General features: G+C 38.4%; 1 long non-coding RNA gene across 2 annotated transcripts; it reads left to right on the top strand.

The window, feature by feature from the left end:
- The first annotated feature begins 4,042 nt into the window (after window positions 1–4,042).
- On the top strand, window positions 4,043–21,000 carry LOC125787344 (uncharacterized). 2 transcript variants are annotated; one of them, XR_007429261.1, is made up of 3 exons: window positions 4,043–4,487; window positions 12,211–12,736; window positions 20,650–21,000. It is a non-coding gene; the product is annotated as an uncharacterized LOC125787344 (long non-coding RNA). The 2 variants fall into 2 exon arrangements; XR_007429262.1 differs by lacking the exon at window positions 4,043–4,487 and adding an exon at window positions 9,590–9,684.
- Window positions 21,001–21,796: the final 796 nt, after the last annotated feature.

Raw genomic sequence — 21,796 nt, 5'->3', positions numbered from 1 at the left:
TCTGCCATTTCGTCCTCATTTGAGATATCGACTATTCCTTCACAATTTATCATCAGATATGTTCAATGTTTATTTTTTACCAAATACCAAGAGAATTCAACAAATTTGCTAGGAGTAGTTTGACAATGTACACAAAAAATGTGTGTAAAATGCAGATATTTCAAAATGGCCGACTTCCTGTTGGGCGGAGTCAGTCCTACCAATGCTGAAAATGTGTGTAATGATGTCTTTTGTGTTTTTGCCAAGTTTCATGAATTTTCAAAAATCTGTTTTCTGACCGTGTCATGGTTTCACTTTGGTTTAGTGTTGCGTCTCTAGTGAATCAATTGCTCGCCATTGGGTCACCGTTTTACCGATCAACTAATCCTTTGGCAGTTATCATCAAATATGTCTGTTGTTCATTTACAGCGAAATAAGAGGTAATCTGACAAAGACTTTAGGAGCAGTTAAATTAGTTTGTGAAAAATTTGTAAAAATATTACAAATTCCAATATGGCCGACTTCCTGTTGGGCGGAGCTAATACAAGCCAATTGCAAATATGTGCAGGGTCATACTATCTACGATCCTACCAAAATTTGAGAAGATTAGACAAATTTTGACACATCCACAGCTAATTTATTAAACAAACGAATTAGGGGGCGCTGTAGAGTCTGCTAGCTATACATGAAAAAATTGTCAAAATATTTGTAAAGTGTTTTTAGGCCTTATGCAATCTGTCAATTTTCAAGAGTTTTTGAGCATTCCCGTAATGTCAAATATGCATTGAAACCTAGGTGGCGCTATAGAGCCAATGAAATACGTATATATGAAATTTGAGTTTTTGATCCAAGTACCACTTAAATCAAGCAGGCCTGTAAAGTTTCGAGAGTTTTCAACCTTTTTAACCTCCTCAAACACCTACCAACACCAGAATGTATTCACTTCCTGTTTTAATGAGGTATCTCCAGCAACTCAACTGTCCGCCATTTCGTCGCTGTTTAAGATATCGACTATTCCTTCGCAATTTATCATCAGGTGTGTTAGTAGTTTATTACTGAAAAATATCAAAAGTATTCAATAAATTCCCTAGGAGGAGTTCGACAAAGTATGCAAAAAATGTGTGTAAAATGCACATATTTCAAAATGGCCGACTTCCTGTTGGGCGGATTCAGTCTTACCAATACTAAAAACCTGTCTTATGATGTCTCTTGTGTTTTTGCCAAGTTTTATGAATTTTCAATCATCTGTGTTATGACCGTGTCATGGTTTCACTTTTGTTTAGTGTTGCGTCTCCATTAAATTAATTGCCTGCCATTACATCATCGTTTCAGCTATCGACTATTCCTTCGCAATTTATCACCATGTATGTCTGGAGCCTACCCACGCCCAATTTAGAGATAATCTGACAAAGACTCTAGGAGGAGTTTGAATGAGTTCGTGAAAAATGTGTAAAAATTCCACAAATTTCAAAATGGCCGACTTCCTGTTGGGCGGAGCTAATACCAGCCAATGGGTAATATGTGCGGGATGATACTTTCTATGTTGTTGCCAAAAATCGAGAATATTGGAGAAATTTTGAGACAGCTACAGCTAATTTAATGGCCTAAATAAAATAGGGGGCGCTGTAGAGTCATTTAGCTACACATGAGAAAAACGACAAAATATTTCTAAATCATTTCAAAGACTGATTGAATCTGCCAATTATCAAGAGGCTGAGAGCTTTTCATAAATATGATATAAAATAGGTGGCGCTAGAGAGCTGATGAAACACGAATTTACGAAATTCCAACTTAAGGTCAAAGTATGGCCTAAGCCAAATAGCTCTGTAAAATTTTAGGAGATTTCAAACATCCTAACCCCTCCGAAACCCAGCGGGAAACTTTTTATTTCGCAACTTCCTGTCAAAATGGCCGACTTCCTGTTGGGCGGAGTCAAATAAAACCAAGTGATTCTTGTTGTTTATGAGGAGGTCAATGAGCGTACCAAAGTTGGTGCACGTTGGACAAACTTCATCTCGGCCAATGCTGATGTTTGGTGGCGCTATAGAGCTCCTGAACCACGCCAAAGTCCAGCCTCTATGGAACTTTACAATTTTCGCAGAGTTTGAGGCCTGTGCCAAAATGCGTGAGTTTTCGAGTATCGGAAATGCCTCAAAAATGGACGCAAAGAGGCAGAATAATAATAATAATAATAATAATAATAATAACGAGTTGTCCCCCTGTCACAGGGGGACGTAGGGCCCTCGCACAACAGCGCAAATCGTACCGGGCCAAACCGAGAAACCGGTAAAAGTAATTTTGAGGTCTTATTGAATGTGCCAATTTTCAAGAGTTTTCTATCCTGTTAAACATGTGAATTATCCATTTAAAATACAGGTGGCGCTATGGCGCTGTTAAAATACATGTATTTGAAATTCTAATTCTACATCAAACAACAGCCTTAGATAAGCAGGCTGGTCAAATTTTGTGAGTTTTTCTCCGTTATAACCTCCTCAAAACACCTGGCATTACCTAGGTTTTCACCTCCTGTTTTGATGTGGGATCTCAAAAATTCAACCATCTGCCATTTCGTCCTCGTTTGAGATATCGACTATTCCTTCACAATTTATCATCAGATATGTTCAATGTTTATTTTTACCAAATACCAAGAGAATTCATCAAATTTGCTAGGAGTAGTTTGACAATGTACACAAAAAATGTGTGTAAAATGCAGATATTTCAAAATGGCCGACTTCCTGTTGGGCGGAGTCAGTCCTACCAATGTTGAAAATGTGTGTAATAATGTCTTTTGTGTTTTTGCCAAGTTTCATGAATTTTCAATAATCTGTTTTCTGACCATGTCATGGTTTCACTTTGGTTTAGTGTTGCGTCTCTAGTGACTCAATTGCTCGCCATTGGGTCACCGTTTTACCGATCAACTAATCCTTTGGCAATTATCATCAAATATGTCTGTTGTTCATTTACAGAGAAATAAGAGGTAATCTGACAAAGACTTTAGGAGCAGTTTAAATTAGTTTGTGAAAAATGTGTAAAAATATTACAAATTCCAATATGGCCGACTTCCTGTTGGGCGGAGCTAATACAAGCCAATTGCAAATATGTGCAGGGTCATACTATCTACGATCCTACCAAAATTTGAGAAGATTAGACCAATTTTGACACATCCACAGCTAATTTATTAAACAAACGAATTAGGGGGCGCTGTAGAGTCTGCTAGCTATACATGAAAAAATTGTCAAAATATTTGTAAAGTGTTTTTGGGTCTTATGCAGTCTGTCAATTTTCAAGAGGTTTTGAGCATTCCCGTAATGTCAAATATGCATTGAAACCTAGGTGGCGCTATAGAGCCAATGAAATACGTATACAAGAAATTTTAATTTCAGATGAAAGTACTGCTTAATTCAAGCAGGCCTGTAAATTTTCGAGAGTTTTCAACCTTTTTAACCTCCTCAAACACCTACTAACACCAGAATGTATTCACTTCCTGTTTTAATGGGGCATCTCAAGCAGTTCAACTGTCCGCCATTTCGTCCTCGTTTAATATATCGACTATTCCTTCGCAATTTATCATCACGGATGGTAGTAGTTTTTTGCTGACAAATATCAAGAGTATTCAACAAATTCCCTAGGAGGAGTTCGACAAAGTATGCAAAAAATGTGTGTAAAATGCACATATTTCAAAATGGCCGACTTCCTGTTGGGCGGAGTCAATCATTCCAATACTAAAAACGTGTCTTATGATGTCTCTTGTGTTTTTACCAAGTTTCATGATTTTTCAATCATCTGTTTTATGACCGTGTCATGGTTTCACTTTGGTCTAGTGTTGCGTCTCCATTAAATTAATTGTCCGCCATTACGTCATCGTTTCACCTATCGACTATTCCTTCGCAATTTATCACCACGTATGTCTGGAGCCTATCCACACCAAATTTAGAGGTAATATGACAAAGACTCTAGGAGGAGTTTGAATGAGTTCGTGAAAAATGTGTAAAAATTCCACAAATTTCAAAATGGCCGACTTCCTGTTGGGCAGAGCTAGTACAAGCCAATGGGTAATATGTGCGGGATGATAGTTTCTATGTTGTTGCCAAAAATCGAGAATATTGGAGAAATTTTGAGACAGCTACAGCTAATTTAATGGCCTAAACAAAATAGGGGGCGCTGTAGAGTCCTCTAGCTACACATGAGAAAAACGACAAAATATTCCTAAATCATTTTAAAGACTTATTGAATCTGCCAATTATCAAGAGGCTGAGAGCTTTTCATAAATATGATATAAAATAGGTGGCGCTAGAGAGCTGATGAAAGACGAATTTACGAAATTCCAACTTACGGTCAAAGTATGGCCTAAGCCAAATAGCTCTGTAAAATTTTAGGAGTTTTCAAACATCCTAACCCCTCCGAAACCCAGCGGGAAACTTTTTATTTTGCAACTTCCTGTCAAAATGGCCGACTTCCTGTTGGGCGGAGTCAAATAAAACCTAGTGATTCTTGTTGTTTATGAGGAGGTCAATGAGCGTACCAAAGTTGGTGCACGTTGGACAAACTTCATCCCGGCCACTGCCGACGTTTGGGGGCGCTATAGAGCTCCTGAACAACGCCAAAGTCCAGCCTCTATGGAACTTTAAAATTTTCGCCGAGCTTGAGGCCTGTGCCAAAATGTGTGAGTTTTCGAGTATCGGAAATGCCTCAAAAATGGACGCAAAGAGGCAGAATAATAATAACGAGTTGTCCCCCTGTCACAGGGGGACGTAGGGCCCTCGCACAACAGCACAAATCGTACCGGGCCAAACCGAGAAACCGGTAAAAGTAATTTTGAGGTCTTATTGAGTGTGCCAATTTTTAAGAGTTTTCTATCCTGTTAAACATGTGAAATATCCATTTAAAATACAGGTAGCGCTATGGCGCTGTTAAAATACATGTATTTGAAATTCTAATACTACATCAAACAACAGCCTCAGATAAGCAGGCCGGTCAAATTTTGTGAGTTTTTCTCCGTTATAACCTCCTCAAAACACCTGGCATTACCTAGGTTTTGACCTCCTGTTTTGATGTGGCATCTCACAAATTCAACCATCTGCCATTTCGTCCTCGTTTGAGATATCGACTATTCCTTCACAATTTATCATCAGATATGTTTAATGTTTATTTTTACCAAATACCAAGAGAATTCAAGAAAATTTCTAGGAGTAGTTTGACAATATACACAACAAATGTATGTAAAATTCAGATATTTCAAAATGGCCGACTTCCTGTTGGGCGGAGTCAGTCCTACCAATACTGAAAACGTGTCTAATGATGTCTCTTGTGTTTTTGCCAAGTTTCATGAATTTTTAATCATCTGTGTTCTGACTGTGTCATGGTTTCACTTTGGTTTAGTGTTGCGTCTCTAGTCAATCAATTGCCCGCCATTACGTCACCGTTTTAGCGATCAATTATTCCTTTGGCAATTTTCATCAACTGTGTCTGATGTTCATTCTCAGCTAATTTAGAGGTAATCTGACAAAGACTTTAGGAGCAGTTTAAATGAGTTTGTTAAAAAATTGTAAAAATTACACAAATTTCAAAATGGCCGACTTCCTGTTGGGCGGAGCTAATACAAACCAATTGCAAATATGTGCAAAGTCATAGTATCTACGCTCCTACCAAAATTTGAGAAGATTAGACAAATTTTGACACATCCAAAGCTAATTTATTAACCGTACGAATTAGGGGGCGCTGTAGAGTCCGCTAGCTACACATGAAAAAATTATCACAATATTTGTAAAGTGTTTTTTAGATCTTATGGAATCTGACAATTTTCAAGAGTTTTTGAGCATTTCCGTAATGTCAAATATGCATTGAAACCTAGGTGGCGCTATAGAGCCAATGAAATATGTATATATGAAATTTCAATTTTTAATCAAAGTACTGCTTAAATCAAGCAGGCCTGAAAAGTTTTGTGAGTGTTCAACCAGTTTAACCTCCTCAAACACCTACTAACACCAGAATGTATTTACTTCCTATTTTAATGGGGTATCTCAAGCAATTCAACTGTCCGCCATTTCGTCCTCGTTTAAGATATCGACTATTCCTTCGCAATTTATCATCAAGGATGGTAGTAGTTTATTGTTGACAAATATCAAGAGTATTCAACAAATACCCTAGGAGGAGTTTGACAAAGTATGCAAAAAATGTGTGTAAAATGCACGTTTTTCAAAATGGCCGACTTCCTGTTGGGCGGAGTCAATCATATCAACACTGAAAACGTGTGTAATGATGTCTTTTATATTTTTGCCAAGTTTCATGAATTTCCAAGCAGCTGTATTCTGACCATGCTAATGTTTCTATTTGGTTTAGTGTTGTGTCTCCATTAAATCAATTGCCCGCCATTACGTCATCGTTTCAGCTATCGACTATTCCTTCGCAATTTAGCACCACGTATGTCTGGAAACTATCCACAGACAATTTAGTTGTAATCTGACAAAGACTCTAGGAGGAGTTCGAATGAGTTCGTGAAAAATGTGTAAAAATTTAACATTTTTCTAAATGGCCGACTTCCTGTTGGGCGGAGCTAATACATGCCAATGGGTATTATGTGTGGCATCGTAATATCTATTTTTCTACCAAAAATCTTGAACATTGGGGAAAATTTGAGACAGCTACCGCTAATTTATTAGCCTAAACCAAATAGGGGGCGCTGTAGAGTCATTTAGCTCCACATTAGAAAAACGATTACATTTCTCGAAATCATTTAAAGGCATTATTGGGTCTGCTTATTTAGAAGAGGCTAAGAGCTTTCTATAAATGTCATATAAAATAGGTGGCGCTAGAGAGCTGATAAATTATGAATATGAAAAATTCCAATTTTACATCAAAGTACAGCCTATGCCCAATATGCCTGTGAAATTTTATGAGTTTTCGAACATCGTAACCCACCCAAAACACCACGGGAAACTTTTTATTTTGCGACTTCCTGCCAAAATGGCAGACTTCCTGTTAGGCGGAGTCAAATAAATCCAAGTGATTCTTGATCGGTATAATGAGGTCAATGAGCGTACCAAAGTTGGTGCACATTGGACAAACTTTATCCCGGCCACTAGCAACGTTTGGGGGCGCTATAGAGCTCCTGATCAACGACCAAGCCCAGGAACTGTGAAATTTCAAATTTTTCACCGGCTTTGATGTCTGTGCCAAAATTCAAGAGTTTTCGAGTATCAGAAAGGCCTCAAAAATGGGCGCGAAGTTTAAAAATAAAAATAATAATAATAATAATAAACGGACCAAAAACAATAGGGCTTTGCACCTCCGGTGCAGGCTTCGCCTGCGCCTTCGGTGCTCGGGCCCTAATAAACGGACCAAAAACAATAGGGCTTTGCACCTCCGGTGCAGGCTTCGCCTGCGCCTTCGGTGCTCGGGCCCTAACGAGTTGTCCCCCTGTCACAGGGGGACGTAGGGCCCTCGCAAAACAGCGCAAATCGTACCGGGCCAAACCGAGAAACCGGTAAAAGTAATTTTAAGGTCTTATTGAGTGTGCCAATTTTCAAGAGTTTTCTATCCTGTTAAACATGTGAAATATCCATTTAAAATACAGGTGGCGCTATGGCGCTGTTAAAATACATGTATTTGAAATTCTAATTCTACATCAAACAACAGCCTTAGATAAGCAGGCTGGTCAAATTTTGTGAGTTTTTCTCCGTTATAACCTCCTCAAAACACCTGGCATTACCTAGGTTTGCACCTCCTGTTTTGATGTGGGATCTCAAAAATTCAACCATCTGCCATTTCGTCCTCGTTTGAGATATCGACTATTCCTTCACAATTTATCATCAGATATGTTCAATGTTTATTTTTACCAAATACCAAGAGAATTCATCAAATTTGCTAGGAGTAGTTTGACAATGTACACAACAAATGTGTGTAAAATGCAGATATTTCAAAATGGCCGACTTCCTGTTGGGCGGAGTCAGTCCTACCAATGCTGAAAATGTGTGTAATGATGTCTTTTTTGTTTTGGCCAAGTTTCATGAATTTTCAATAATCTGTTTTCTGACCGTGTCATGGTTTCACTTTGGTTTAGTGTTGCGTCTCTAGTGACTCAATTGCTCGCCATTGGGTCACCGTTTTACCGATCAACTAATCCTTTGGCAATTATCATCAAATATGTCTGTTGTTCATTTACAGCGAAATAAGAGGTAATCTGACAAAGACTTTAGGAGCAGTTTAAATTAGTTTGTGAAAAATTTGTAAAAATATTACAAATTCCAATATGGCCGACTTCCTGTTGGGCGGAGCTAATACAAGCCAATTGCAAATATGTGCAGGGTCATACTATCTACGATCCTACCAAAATTTGAGAAGATTAGACAAATTTTGACACATCCACAGCTAATTTATTAAACAAACGAATTAGGGGGCGCTGTAGAGTCTGCTAGCTATACATGAAAAAATTGTCAAAGTATTTGTAAAGTGTTTTTAAGTCTTATGCAATCTGTCAATTTTCAAGAGGTTTTGAGCATTCCCATAATGTCAAATATGCATTGAAACCTAGGTGGCGCTATAGAGCCAATGAAATACGTATACAAGAAATTTTAATTTCAGATGAAAGTACTGCTTAATTCAAGCAGGCCTGTAAATTTTCGAGAGTTTTCAACCTTTTTAACCTCCTCAAACACCTACTAACACCAGAATGTATTCACTTCCTGTTTTAATGGGGCATCTCAAGCAGTTCAACTGTCCGCCATTTCGTCCTCGTTTAAGATATCGACTATTCCTTCGCAATTTATCATCACGGATGGTAGTAGTTTTTTGCTGACAAATATCAAGAGTATTCAACAAATTTCCTAGGAGGAGTTCGACAAAGTATGCAAAAAATGTGTGTAAAATGCACATATTTCAAAATGGCCGACTTCCTGTTGGGCGGAGTCAATCATTCCAATACTAAAAACGTGTCTTATGATGTCTCTTGTGTTTTTACCAAGTTTCATGATTTTTCAATAATCTGTTTTATGACCGTGTCATGGTTTCACTTTGGTCTAGTGTTGAGTCTCCATTAAATTAATTGTCCGCCATTACGTCATCATTTCAGCTATCGACTATTCCTTCGCAATTTATCACCATGTATGTCTGGAGCCTATCCACACCAAATTTAGAGGTAATATGACAAAGACTCTAGGAGGAGTTTGAATGAGTTCGTGAAAAATGTGTAAAAATTCCACAAATTTCAAAATGGCCGACTTCCTGTTGGGCAGAGCTAGTACAAGCCAATGGGTAATATGTGCGGGATGATAGTTTCTATGTTGTTGCCAAAAATCGAGAATATTGGAGAAATTTTGAGACAGCTACAGCTAATTTAACGGCCTAAACAAAATAGGGGGCGCTGTAGAGTCCTCTAGCTACACATGAGAAAAATGACAAAATATTCCTAAATCATTTCAAAGACTTATTGAATCTGCCAATTATCAAGAGGCTGAGAGCTTTTCATAAATATGATATAAAATAGGTGGCGCTAGAGAGCTGATGAAAGACGAATTTACGAAATTCCAACTTACGGTCAAAGTATGGCCTAAGCCAAATAGCTCTGTAAAATTTTAGTAGTTTTCAAACATCCTAACCCCTTCGAAATCCAGCGGGAAACTTTTTATTTTGCAACTTCCTGTCAAAATGGCCGACTTCCTGTTGGGCGGAGTCAAATAAAACCTAGTGATTCTTGTTGTTTATGAGGAGGTCAATGAGCGTACCAAAGTTGGTGCACGTTGGACAAACTTCATCCCGGCCACTGCCGACGTTTGGGGGCGCTATAGAGCTCCTGAACAACGCCAAAGTCCAGCCTCTATGGAACTTTAAAATTTTCGCCGAGCTTGAGGTCTGTGCCAAAATGCGTGAGTTTTTGAGTATCGGAAATGCCTCAAAAATGGACGCAAAGAGGCAGAATAATAATAATAATAATAACGAGTTGTCCCCCTGTCACAGGGGGACGTAGGGCCCTCGCACAACAGCGCAAATCGTACCGGGCCAAACTGAGAAACCGGTAAAAGTAATTTTAAGGTCTTATTGAGTGTGCCAATTTTCAAGAGTTTTCTATCCTGTTAAACACGTGAAATATCCATTTAAAATACAGGTGGCGCTTTAGCGCTGTTAAAATACATGTATTTGAAATTCTAATTCTACATCAAAGAGCAGCCTTAGATAAGCAGGCCAGTCAAATTTTGTGAGTTTTTCTCCGTTATAACCTCCTCAAAACACCTGGCATTACCTAGGTTTTGACCTCCTGTTTTGATGTGGCATCTCACAAATTCAACCATCTGCCATTTCGTCCTCGTTTGAGATATCGACTATTCCTTCACAATTTATCATCAGATATGTTCAATGTTTATTTTTACCAAATACCAAGAGAATTCAACAAATTTGCTAGGAGTAGTTTGACAATGTACACAAAAAATGTGTGTAAAATGCAGATATTTCAAAATGGCCGACTTCCTGTTGGGCGGAGTCAGTCCTACCAATGCTGAAAATGTGTGTAATGATGTCTTTTGTTTTTTTGCCAAGTTTCATGAATTTTCAATAATCTGTTTTCTGACCATGTCATGGTTTCACTTTGGTTTAGTGTTGCGTCTCTAGTGACTCAATTGCTCGCCATTGGGTCACCGTTTTACCAATCAACTAATCCTTTGGCAATTTTCATCAAATATGTCTGTTGTTCATTTACAGCGAAATAAGAGGTAATCTGACAAAGACTTTAGGAGCAGTTTAAATTAGTTTGTGAAAAATTTGTAAAAATATTACAAATTCCAATATGGCCGACTTCCTGTTGGGCGGAGCTAATACAAGCCAATTGCAAATATGTGCAGGGTCATACTATCTACGATCCTACCAAAATTTGAGAAGATTAGACAAATTTTGACACATCCACAGCTAATTTATTAAACGAACCAATTAGGGGGCGCTGTAGAGTCTGCTAGCTATACATGAAAAAATTGTCAAAATATTTGTAAAGTGTTTTTAGGTCTTATGCAATCTGTCAATTTTCAAGAGGTTTTGAGCATTCCCGTAATGTCAAATATGCATTGAAACCTAGGTGGCGCTATAGAGCCAATGAAATACGTATATATGAAATTTTAATTTCAGATCAAACTACTGCTTAAATCAAGCAGGCCTGTAAATTTTTGAGAGTTTTTAACCTTTTTAACCTCCTCAAGCACCTACCAACACCAGAATGTATTCACTTCCTGTTTTAACGGGGAATCTCAAGCAATTCAACTGTCCGCCATTTCGTCCTCGTTTAAGATATCGACTATTCCTTCGCAATTTATCATCAGGTGTGTTAGTAGTTTATTAGTGACAAATATGAAGAGTATTCAACAAATTCCCTAGGAGGAGTTCGACAAAGTATGCAAAAAATGTTTGTAAAATGCACATATTTCAAAATGGCCGACTTCCTGTTGGGCGGAGTCAGGCTTACCAATACTAAAAACGTGTCTTATGATGTCTCTTGTGTTTTTGCCAAGTTTCATGAATTTTCAATCATCTGTGTTATGACCGTGTCATGGTTTCACTTTTGTTTAGTGTTGCTTCTCCATTAAATTAATTGCCTGCCATTACGTCATCGTTTCAGCTATCGACTATTCCTTCGCAATTTATCACCACGTATGTCTGGAGCCTACCCACGCCCAATTTAGAGATAATCTGACAAAGACTCTAGGAGGAGTTTGAATGAGTTCGTGAAAAATGTGTAAAAATTCCACAAATTTCAAAATGGCCGACTTCCTGTTGGGCGGAGCTAATACCAGCCAATGGGTAATATGTGCGGGATGATACTCTCTATGTTGTTGCCAAAAATCGAGAATATTGGAGAAATTTTGAGACAGCTAAAGCTAATTTAATGGCCTAAATAAAATAGGGGGCGCTGTAGAGTCATCTAGCTACACATGAGAAAAACGACAAAATATTCCTAAATCATTTCAAAGACTTATTGAATCTGCCAATTATCAAGAGGCTGAGAGCTTTTTAAAAATGTGATATAAAATAGGTGGCGCTAGAGAGCTGATGAAACACGAATTTACGAAATTCCAACTTACGGTCAAAGTATGGCCTAAGCCAAATAGCTCTGTAAAATTTTAGGAGTTTTCAAACATCCTAACCCCTCCGAAACCCAGCGGGAAACTTTTTATTTTGCAACTTCCTGTCAAAATGGCCGACTTCCTGTTGGGCGGAGTCAAATAAAACCTAGTGATTCTTGTTGGTTATGAGGAGGTCAATGAGCGTACCAAAGTTGGTGCACGTTGGACAAACTTCATCCCGGCCACTGCCGACATTTGGGGGCGCTATAGAGCTCCTGAACAACGCCAAAGTCCAGCCTCTATGGAACTTTAAAATTTTCGCCGAGCTTGAGGTCTGTGCCAAAATGCGTGAGTTTTCGAGTATCGGAAATGCCTCAAAAATGGACGCAAAGAGGCAGAATAATAATAATAACGAGTTGTCCCCCTGTCACAGGGGGACGTAGGGCCCTCGCACAACAGCGCAAATCGTACCGGGCCAAACCGAGAAACCGGTAAAAGTAATTTTGAGGTCTTATTGAGTGTGCCAATTTTCAAGAGTTTTCTATCCTGTTAAACACGTGAAATATCCATTAAAATACAGGTGGCGCTTTAGCGCTGTTAAAATACATATATTTGAAATTCTAATTCTACATCAAAGAACAGCCTTAGATAAGCAGGCCGGTCAAATTTTGTGAGTTTTTCTCCGTTATAACCTCCTCAAAACACCTGGCATTACCTAGGTTTTCACCTCCTGTTTTGATGTGGCATCTCAAAAATTCAACTATCTGCCATTTCGTCCTGGTTTGAGATATCGACTATTCCTTTACAATTTATCATCAGATATGTTAAATGTTTATTTTTACCAAATACCAAGAGAATTCATCAAATTTGCTAGGAGTAGTTTGACAATGTACACAAAAAATGTGTGTAAAATGCAGATATTTCAAAATGGCCGACTTCCTGTTGGGCGGAGTCAGTCCTACCAATGCTGAAAATGTGTGTAATGATGTCTTTTGTGTTTTTGCCAAGTTTCATGAATTTTCAATAATCTGTTTTCTGACCATGTCATGGTTTCACTTTGGTTTAGTGTTGCGTCTCTAGTGACTCAATTGCTCGCCATTGGGTCACCGTTTTAACGATCAACTAATCCTTTGGCAATTATCATCAAATATGTCTGTTGTTCATTTACAGCGAAATAAGAGGTAATCTGACAAAGACTTTAGGAGCAGTTTAAATTAGTTTGTGAAAAATTTGTAAAAATATTACAAATTCCAATATGGCCGACTTCCTGTTGGGCGGAGCTAATACAAGCCAATTGCAAATATGTGCAGGGTCATACTATCTACGATCCTACCAAAATTTGAGAAGATTAGACAAATTTTGACACATCCACAGCTAATTTATTAAACAAACGAATTAGGGGGCGCTGTAGAGTCTGCTAGCTACACATGAAAAAATTATCACAATATTTGTAAATTGTTTTAAGGTCTTATAGAATCTGACAATTTTCAAGAGTTTTTGAGCATTCCCGTAATGTCAAATATGCATTGAAACCTAGGTGGCGCTATAGAGCCAATGAAATACGTATATATGAAATTTGAATTTTTGATCCAAGTACCACTTAAATCAAGCAGGCCTGTAAAGTTTCGAGAGTTTTCAACCTTTTTAACCTCCTCAAACACCTACCAACACCAGAATGTATTCACTTCCTGTTTTAATGAGGTATCTCCAGCAACTCAACTGTCCGCCATTTCGTCGCCGTTTAAGATATCGACTATTCCTTCGCAATTTATCATCAGGTGTGTTAGTAGTTTATTACTGAAAAATATCAAGAGTATTCAACAAATTCCCTAGGAGGAGTTCGACAAAGTATGCAAAAAATGTGTGTAAAATGCACTTATTTCAAAATGGCCGACTTCCTGTTGGGCGGATTCAGTCTTACGAATACTAAAAACGTGTCTTATGATGTCTCTTGTGTTTTTGCCAAGTTTCATGAATTTTCAATCATCTGTGTTATGACCGTGTCATGGTTTCACTTTTGTTTAGTGTTGCGTCTCCATTAAATTAATTGCCTGCCATTACATCATCGTTTCAGCTATCGACTATTCCTTCGCAATTTATCACCATGTATGTCTGGAGCCTACCCACGCCCAATTTAGAGATAATCTGACAAAGACTCTAGGAGGAGTTTGAATGAGTTCGTGAAAAATGTGTAAAAATTCCACAAATTTCAAAATGGCCGACTTCCTGTTGGGCGGAGCTAATACCAGTCAATGGGTAATATGTGCGGGATGATACTTTCTATGTTGTTGCCAAAAATCGAGAATATTGGAGAAATTTTGAGACAGCTACAGCTAATTTAATGGCCTAAATAAAATAGGGGGCGCTGTAGAGTCATCTAGCTACACATGAGAAAAACGACAAAATATTTCTAAATCATTTCAAAGACTTATTGAATCTGCCAATTATCAAGAGGCTGAGAGCTTTTTATAAATGTGATATAAAATAGGTGGCGCTAGAGAGCTGATGAAACACGAATTTACGAAATTCCAACTTAAGGTCAAAGTTTGGCCTAAGCCAAATAGCTCTGTAAAATTTTAGGAGATTTCAAACATCTTAACCCCTCCGAAACTCAGCGGGAAACTTTTTATTTCGCAACTTCCTGTCAAAATGGCCGACTTCCTGTTGGGCGGAGTCAAATAAAACCAAGTGATTCTTGTTGTTTATGAGGAGGTCAATGAGCGTACCAAAGTTGGTGCACGTTGGACAAACTTCATCTCGGCCAATGCCGATGTTTGGTGGCGCTATAGAGCTCCTGAACCACGCCAAAGTCCAGCCTCTATGGAACTTTACAATTTTCGCCGAGTTTGAGGCCTGTGCCAAAATGCGTGAGTTTTCGAGTATCGGAAATGCCTCAAAAATGGACGCAAAGAGGCAGAATAATAATAATAATAATAATAATAATAATAAACGGACCAAAAACAATAGGGCTTTGCACCTCCGGTGCAGGCTTCGCCTGCGCCTTCGGTGCTCGGGCCCTAATAAACGGACCAAAAACAATAGGGCTTTGCACCTCCGGTGCAGGCTGCGCCTGCGCCTTCGGTGCTCGGGCCCTAATAAACGGACCAAAAACAATAGGGCTTTGCACCTCCGGTGCAGGCTTCGCCTGCGCCTTCGGTGCTCGGGCCCTAATAACGAGTTGTCCCCCTGTCACAGGGGGACGTAGGGCCCTCGCACAACAGCGCAAATCGTACCGGGCCAAACCGAGAAACCGGTAAAAGTAATTTTGAGGTCTTATTGAGTGTACCAATTTTCAAGAGTTTTCTATCCTGTTAAACATGTGAAATATCCATTTAAAATACAGGTGGCGCTATGGCGCTGTTAAAATACATGTATTTGATATTCTAATTCTACATCAAACAACAGCCTTAGATAAGCAGGCTGGTCAAATTTTGTGAGTTTTTCTCCGTTATAACCTCCTCAAAACACCTGGCATTACCTAGGTTTTCACCTCCTGTTTTGATGTGGGATCTCAAAAATTCAACCATCTGCCATTTCGTCCTCGTTTGAGATATCGACTATTCCTTCACAATTTATCATCAGATATGTTCAATGTTTATTTTTACCAAATACCAAGAGAATTCATCAAATTTGCTAGGAGTAGTTTGACAATGTACACAAAAAATGTGTGTAAAATGCAGATATTTCAAAATGGCCGACTTCCTGTTGGGCGGAGTCAGTCCTACCAATGCTGAAAATGTGTGTAATGATGTCTTTTGTGTTTTTGCCAAGTTTCATGAATTTTCAATAATCTGTTTTCTGACCATGTCATGGTTTCACTTTGGTTTAGTGTTGCGTCTCTAGTGACTCAATTGCTCGCCATTGGGTCACCGTTTTACCGATCAACTAATCCTTTGGCAGTTATCATCAAATATGTCTGTTGTTCATTTACAGCGAAATAAGAGGTAATCTGACAAAGACTTTAGGAGCAGTTTAAATTAGTTTGTGAAAAATTTGTAAAAATATTGCAAATTCCAATATGGCCGACTTCCTGTTGGGCGGAGCTAATACAAGCCAATTGCAAATATGTGCAGGGTCATACTATCTACGCTCCTACCAAAATTTGAGAAGATTAGACAAATTTTGACACATCCACAGCTAATTTATTAACCGTACAAATTAGGGGGCGCTCTAGAGTCAGCTAGCTACACATGAAAAAATTATCACAATATTTGTAAAGTGTTTTAAGGTCTTATAGAATCTGACAATTTTCAAGAGTTTTTGAGCATTCCCGTAATGTCAAATATGCATTGAAACCTAGGTGGCGCTATAGAGCCAATGAAATACGTATATATGAAATTTGAATTTTTGATCCAAGTACCACTTAAATCAAGCAGGCCTGTAAAGTTTCGAGAGTTTTCAACCTTTTTAACCTCCTCAAACACCTACCAACACCAGAATGTATTCACTTCCTGTTTTAATGAGGTATCTCCAGCAACTCAACTGTCCGCCATTTCGTCGCCGTTTAAGATATCGACTATTCCTTCGCAATTTATCATCAGGTGTGTTAGTAGTTTATTACTGAAAAATATCAAGAGTATTCAATAAATTCCCTAGGAGGAGTTCGACAAAGTATGCAAAAAATGTGTGTAAAATGCACTTATTTCAAAATGGCCGACTTCCTGTTGGGCGGATTCAGTCTTACCAATACTAAAAACGTGTCTTATGATGTCTCTTGTGTTTTTGCCAAGTTTCATGAATTTTCAATCATCTGTGTTATGACCGTGTCATGGTTTCACTTTTGTTTAGTGTTGAGTCTCCATTAAATTAATTGCCTGCCATTACATCATCGTTTCAGCTATCAACTATTCCTTCGCAATTTATCACCATGTATGTCTGGAGCCTACCCACGCCCAATTTAGAGATAATCTGACAAAGACTCTAGGAAGAGTTTCAATGAGTTCGTGAAAAATGTGTAAAAATTCCACAAATTTCAAAATGGCCGACTTCCTGTTGGGCGGAGCTAATACCAGCCAAAGGGTAATATGTGCGGGATGATACTTTCTATGTTGTTGCCAAAAATCGAGAATATTGGAGAAATTTTGAGACAGCTACAGCTAATTTAATGGCCTAAACAAAATAGGGGGCGCTGGAGAGTGCTCTAGCTACACATGAGAAAAACGACAAAATATTCCTAAATCATTTCAAAGACTTATTGAATCTGCCAATTATCAAGAGGCTGAGAGCTTTTCATAAATATGATATAAAATAGGTGGCGCTAGAGAGCTGATGAAAGACGAATTTACAAAATTCCAACTTACGGTCAAAGTATGGCCTAAGCCAAAAAGCTCTCTAAAATTTTAGGAGTTTTCAAACATCTTAACCCCTCCGAAACCCAGCGGGAAACTTTTTATTTTGCAACTTCCTGTCAAAATGGCCGACTTCCTGTTGGGCGGAGTCAAATAAATCAAATTGATCCTTGTTCTTTATGAGGAGGTCAATGAGCGTACCAAAGTTGGTGTACATTGGACAAACTTCATCCCGGCCACTGCCTACATTTGGGGGCGCTATAGAGCTCCTGAACCACGCCTAAGTCCAGCCTCTATGGAACTTTAAAATTTTCGCCGAGCTTGAGGCCTGTGCCAAAATGCGTGAGTTTTCGAGTATCGGAAATGCCTCAAAAATGGACGCAAAGAGGCAGAATAATAATAATAACGAGTTGTCCCCCTGTCACAGGGGGACGTAGGGCCCTCGCATAACAGCGCAAATCGTACCGGGCCAAACCGAGAAACCGGTGAAAGTAATTTTGAGGTCTTAATTGAGTGTGCCAATTTTCAAGAGTTTTCTATCCAAATAAACATGTGAAATATCCAATTAAAATACAGGTGGCGCTATACCGCTGTTAAAACACATGTATTTAAAATTCTAATTCTAGATCAAACAACAGCCTCAGATAAGCAGGCCGGTCAAATTTTGTGAGCTTTTATCTCTTATAACTTCCTCAAAACACCTAGCATTACCTAGGTGTCAACCTACGGTTTTGATGTGGCATCTCAATAATTCAACAGTCTGCCATTTCCTCCTCGTTTGAGATATCGACTATTTCTTCATAATTTATCATCAAATATGTTCAATGTTTATTTTTTACCAAATACCAAGAGAATTCAACAAAATTTCTAGGAGTAGTTTGACAACATACACAAAAAATGTATGTAAAATGCAGATGTTTCAAAATGGCCGATTTCCTGTTGGGCGGAGTCAGTCCTACCAATACTGAAAACGTGTCTAATGATGTCTCTTGTGTTTTTGCCAAGTTTCAGGAATTTTCAATCATCTATGTTCTGACCGTGTCATGGTTTCACTTTGGTTTAGTGTTGCGTCTCTAGTCAATCAATTGACTGCCATTACGTCACCGTTTTAGCGATCAACTATTCCTTTGGCGATTTTCATCAACTTTGTCTGATGTTCATTCACAGCTAATTTAGTGGTAATCTGACAAAGACTTTAGAAGCAGTTTAAATGAGTTTGTGAAAAAAGTGTAAAAATATTACAAATTCCAATATGGCCGACTTCTTGTTGGGCGGAGCTAATACAAGCCAATTGCAAATATGTGCAGAGTCAAAGTATCTACGCTCCTACCAAAATTTGAGAAGATTAGACAAATTTTGACACATCCACAGCTAGTTTATTAACCGTACAAATTAGGGGGCGCTCTAGAGTCAGCTAGCTACACATGAAAAAATTATCACAATACTTGTAAAGTGTTTTAAGGTCTTATAGAATCTGACAATTTTCAAGAGTTTTTGAGCATTCCCGTAATGTCAAATATGCATTGAAACCTAGGTGGCGCTATAGAGCCAATGAAATACGTATATATGAAATTTGAATTTTTGATCCAAGTACCACTTAAATCAAGCAGGCCTGTAAAGTTTCGAGAGTTTTCAACCTTTTTAACCTCCTCAAACACCTACCAACACCAGAATGTATTCACTTCCTGTTTTAATGAGGTATCTCCAGCAACTCAACTGTCCGCCATTTCGTCGCCGTTTAAGATATCGACTATTCCTTCGCAATTTATCATCAAGGATGGTAGTAGTTTATTGTTGACAAATATCAAGAGTATTCAACAAATTCCCTAGGAGGAGTTCGACAAAGTATGCAAAAAATGTGTGTAAAATGCACGTTTTTCAAAATGGCCGACTTCCTGTTGGGCGGAGTCAATCATATCAACACTGAAAACGTGTGTAATGATGTCTTTTATATTTTTGCCAAGTTTCATGAATTTCCAAGCAGCTGTATTCTGACCATGCTAATGTTTCTATTTGGTTTAGTGTTGTGTCTCCATTAAATCAATTGCCCGCCATTACGTCATCGTTTCAGCTATCGACTATTCCTTCGCAATTTAGCACCACGTATGTCTGGAGACTATCCACAGACAATTTAGTGGTAATCTGACAAAGACTCTAGGAGGAGTTCGAATGAGTTCGTGAAAAATGTGTAAAAATTTAACATTTTTCAAAATGGCCGACTTCCTGTTGGGCGGAGCTAATACATGCCAATGGGTATTATGTGTGGCATCATAATATCTATTTTTCTACCAAAAATCTTGAACATTGGGGAAAATTTGAGACAGCTACCGCTAATTTATTAGCCTAAACCAAATAGGGGGCGCTGTAGAGTCATTTAGCTCCACATTAGAAAAACGATTACATTTCTCGAAATCATTTAAAGGCAATATTGGGTCTGCTTATTTAGAAGAGGCTAAGAGCTTTCTATAAATGTCATATAAAATAGGTGGCGCTAGAGAGCTGATAAATTATGAATATGAAAAATTCCAATTTTACATCAAATTACAGCCTATGCCCAATATGCCTGTGAAATTTTATGAGTTTTCGAACATCGTAACCCACCCAAAACACCACGGGAAACTTTTTATTTTGCGACTTCCTGCCAAAATGGCCGACTTCCTGTTAGGCGGAGTCAAATAAATCCAAGTGATTCTTGATCGGTATAATGAGGTCAATGAGCGTACCAAAGTTGGTGCACATTGGACAAACTTTATCCCGGCCACTAGCAACGTTTGGGGGCGCTATAGAGCTCCTGATCAACGCCCAAGCCCAGGAACTGTGAAATTTAAAATTTTTCACCGGCTTTGATGTCTGTGCCAAAATTCAAGAGTTTTCGAGTATCAGAAAGGCCTCAAAAATGGGCGCGAAGTTTAAAAATAAAAATAATAATAATAATAATAATAATAATAAACGGACCAAAAACAATAGGGCTTTGCACCTCCGGTGCAGGCTTCGCCTGCGCCTTCGGTGCTCGGGCCCTAATAATAATAATAATAACGAGTTGTCCCCCTGTCACAGGGGGACGTAGGGCCCTCGCACAACAGCGCAAATCGTACCGGGCCAAACCGAGAAACCGGTAGAAGTAATTTTAAGGTCTTATTGAGTGTGCCAATTTTCAAGAGTTTTCTATCCTGTTAAACACGTGAAATATCCATTTAAAATACAGGTGGCGCTTTAGCGCTGTTAAAATACATGTATTTGAAATTCTAATTCTACATCAAAGAACAGCCTTAGATAAGCAGGCCGGTCAAATTTTGTGAGTTTTTCTCCGTTATAACCTCCTCAAAACACCTGTCATTACCTAGGTTTTGACCTCCTGTTTTGATGTGGCATCTCACAAATTCAACCATCTGCCATTTCGTCCTCGTTTGAGATATCGACTATTCCTTCACAATTTATCATCAGATATGTTCAATGTTTATTTTTACCAAATACCAAGAGAATTCAACAAATTTGCTAGGAGTAGTTTGACAATGTACACAAAAAATGTGTGTAAAATGCAGATATTTCAAAATGGCCGACTTCCTGTTGGGCGGAGTCAGTCCTACCAATGCTGAAAATGTGTGTAATGATGTCTTTTGTGTTTTTGCCAAGTTTCATGAATTTTCAAAAATCTGTTTTCTGACCGTGTCATGGTTTCACTTTGGTTTAGTGTTGCGTCTCTAGTGAATCAATTGCTCGCCATTGGGTCACCGTTTTACCGATCAACTAATCCTTTGGCAGTTATCATCAAATATGTCTGTTGTTCATTTACAGCGAAATAAGAGGTAATCTGACAAAGACTTTAGGAGCAGTTTAAATGAGTTTGTGAAAAATGTGTAAAAATATTACAAATTCCAATATGGCCGACTTCCTGTTGGGCGGAGCTAATACAAGCCAATTGCAAATATGTGCAGGGTCATACTATCTACACTCCTACCAAAATTTGAGAAGATTAGACAAATTTTGACACATCCACAGCTAATTTATTAAATTAACAAATTAGGGGGCGCTGTAGAGTCCGCTAGCTATACATGAAAAAATTGTCAAAATATTTGTAAAGTGTTTTTAGGTCTTATGCAATCTGTCAATTTTCAAGAGGTTTTGAGCATTCCCGTAATGTCAAATATGCATTGAAACCTAGGTGGCGCTATAGAGCCAATGAAATACGTATATATGAAATTTTAATTTCAGATCAAACTACTGCTTAAATCAAGCAGGCCTGTAAATTTTCGAGAGTTTTCAACCTTTTTAACCTCCTCAAACACCAGAATGTATTCACTTCCTGTTTTAACGGGGCATCTCAAGCAATTCAACTGTCCGCCATTTCGTCCTCGTTTAAGATATCGACTATTCCTTCGCAATTTACAATCAAGTATGTTAGCAGTTTATTACAGACAAATATCAAGAGTATTCAACAAATTCCCTAGGAGGAGTTCGACAAAGTATGCAAAAAATGTGTGTAAAACACAC

This window comes from Astyanax mexicanus, chromosome 24 (assembly GCF_023375975.1).
Source record: "Astyanax mexicanus isolate ESR-SI-001 chromosome 24, AstMex3_surface, whole genome shotgun sequence".
Classification (NCBI taxonomy): domain Eukaryota; kingdom Metazoa; phylum Chordata; class Actinopteri; order Characiformes; family Acestrorhamphidae; genus Astyanax; species Astyanax mexicanus.
Note: the sequence above shows the minus strand (reverse complement) of the source record. Positions and strands in the feature narration are given on the sequence as shown.